Source organism: Sorex fumeus, unplaced genomic scaffold (assembly GCF_029834395.1).
Source record: "Sorex fumeus unplaced genomic scaffold, SorFum_2.1 ptg000122l, whole genome shotgun sequence".
Classification (NCBI taxonomy): Eukaryota; Metazoa; Chordata; class Mammalia; order Eulipotyphla; family Soricidae; genus Sorex; species Sorex fumeus.
In genome coordinates this window covers 5,414,923-5,417,733 of record NW_026606179.1, presented here as the reverse complement: position 1 = coordinate 5,417,733, position 2,811 = coordinate 5,414,923, and positions in this window count along the sequence as shown.

The following is a 2,811-nucleotide window of genomic DNA, read 5'->3' as shown; positions in this document are numbered from 1 at the left end:
TATCCCTGATTTCTGCAAGTTTCCCGGTTTTTGGTGGTCTAGCTAACTTTCTGGTGATCTTTCACTTGATGTGCCACCTCTAGCTGGTTTGCGTTGGGCAAGTGCATGTAGAGTGACACACTGACATCCGTGCTCTTACCTGTGGAATGTGCTTAGGGTTTAGCTGCGGCTCTGCTCCAAGGATCAAAGCAGTCTTCTAAGCCCAAGTTCCCAAAGACCAAAGCTGGGGACAGGATCTGCAGACTGTCAACTGCAGCACTGGCTGAGTCTGTAATCCACACAGTGAAAAAGTATTTTTCAGCAGAAAAGGTTGCATCATTTGAAAATTCATATGTGGGAGAGTTTAGGGGATTGAAGATCTTGGACCCCACATCTGGAGGAAGCAGTTCACTGGCCAGTGGACTAAAGCCTGTAGAAAACCATCCCCTTGTCCTGATAGGGTCCTGAAGACTAAGATCATGAGGAAGGGAGACAGTACTTCACCCATAAGGAAATCTAGGAACTCACTAATTTCACATGATAAGAGCGATAGCACAGTGGTAGGGCGTTTGCCTTGTGCGCAGCCAGCCTAGCAGAGCCGGGTTCATTCCTCCGCCCCTCTTGGAGAGCCCAGCAAGCTACCGAGAGTATCTTGCCCACACGGCAAAGCCTGGCAAGCTACCCGTGACACATTCAATATGCCAAACACAGTAACAAGTCTCAAAATGGAGACGTTACTGGGCCTCCTTGAGCAAATCGATGAACAACGGGAGGATAGTGACAGTGACAAACAATCTGTGGAATATTTGTGGGAATATTTTTTTGGGGGGGTAAGGGTACACCTAAGTGCTCAGGAGCAATTTCAAGCTCTGTGCTCAGGAGTGACCCCCTAGTAGTGATCAGAGAAGTATTTGTGGGGCTGTGGATTGTACTGGGTCAGCCACACGCAAGTGCCCTAACCTCTGACTAGCTCTCTGACCCTGGGAATGGATTTTGGAGATACCCAGCACCCGCTCATCTGAAAGATGTGCTCGCAGTGGGCAGAGATGGGCTCTGCTGCCTGTGCCACAGAGTTAGTGAATGCCTCCCATGCACGAGGACTCTCACCCCACAGAGCCTCTGACCAGGGCACTTGTCACAGAGAGGAAAGTGAGGCAATGGGCACTGCCTGGGGCCAGGTCCAACCACAGGCCCTGCGGGAGTGCAGACTCTCAGCAGGACGCCAGTGAGGCACAGATCTTCCGGGTGAAGATTTTCTTCTTCTGAAGAGGAAGCCAAGCCAGCTGAGACTCGGCCAAAGATAAGAACTTGGAAGAGGAAAGGAGATTGCTCAAAGACAAGGAACTGTGCTGGGCATATGGAAGGGCTGGGCTTACTCCTGGCTCCACAGATGCCCAAAGCATAGCCAGGAGTGAGTCCCTTGGAGCACTGACCCAAGAGCAGCTCCCAAACTAAACACCAGTCAACCAACCAGCCAAAAACTATGGACAAAGCAAAGGAGATGTGATGTTGTAATTCTTAGCATTGGCCTGTCATAATAAAGTGATGCAACTTTTTTGGAAGGGGAAGGCCACACCTGGCTGTGCTCAGGGATCATTCCTGGCACGGCTAGGGGACCATATATGGTTCCAGGGATGGAATCGGTATCAGACACATGCAAGGCAAAGACCCTACACACTGCACTATCTCTACAGTTCCTAGAGCGATGCAACTTTTAATTAATCTGTATCCCTCCCTTTTAATATATATTTGGATAGTGATAAACTGTCCTTTCTTTCCCCTTTGTTGGTGGGAGTTGCATTTACTAGTAGGAGTCAGAGGGATAGAATAGCAAGGAGCTGTCTAAGGAGCTGGACAGAGGGAGGGAAGAGAAGACTTCTCTTCAACCCTGTATGCAAACCTGTGGCACTGTAGCAAAACTGTCCTCCCATTGCTCCTCGATTTGCTTGAGCGGGCCCAGTAACGTCTCCATTGTGAGACTCGTTGTTACTGTGTCTGGCATATCGAATACATCACAGGTAGCTTGCCAGGCTTTGCCGTGCGGGCGAGATGCTCTCGGCAGCTTGCCGGGCTCTCCAGAGAGGGGTGGAGGAATTGAACTCGGGTCGGCTGGGCCGGCCTCGTGTAAGGCAAATGCCCTACCACTGTGCTATCACTCCAACCCCTAGGCAAGTAAAAAAGGTTGTGTGTGGAGCAGGGGTCAGCGAGTGTGGGGGACTGACCTAAGTCCAAACTCCCTGCCCCCAGGAACTTTGGGCTTGTGTAGACACTCTACATCCCACACTTTGGGGAGTGGAGGCCCAGTTTTCTTTGGAAGGCCTGTGGCTCTTCCTGCTGCCCCCTCCACTGGCTCATGCTCCCCACTCCCATCCCAACCTGGCTCAGGGAGGTGGGGATTACAATGGGGGTCTGGTAGAGGGCGGGGAGGGGATCGGAGGGTGCAGCCACTGACCTCAGCAGGGTATCGAGGAAGCCACCAAAAGAGAAAGCAGGCAGAGGGCAGGTTCAGAGCTGCTTCCAAGTATCCTCCTTCCTTCCAAAGCCCCTCTGCCCACCCCTCCCTGGTGAAGTGGAGGTAGTGGGGACCCCCTCCTGCCCAAGACCCTCTGCAGCACCCAAGCCACTCCTCAGGGGTTTGGCGGTGACCTGGTGGGGAGCAGGCTTAGAGCACCCATGACCTCAGCCCGCAACTGGGGCGCCGGAGGCTCTGGACTGAGACAAAGCTGAGGGCCCGAGGCAGCACCTCTAAGCTGCAGGCCCGCCCCCCTTACACATTAGCCAGGCTGAGGGGTGCCCTGGGCTGCGGCTGTGCAGCGGCCACAGCTGGGTGGA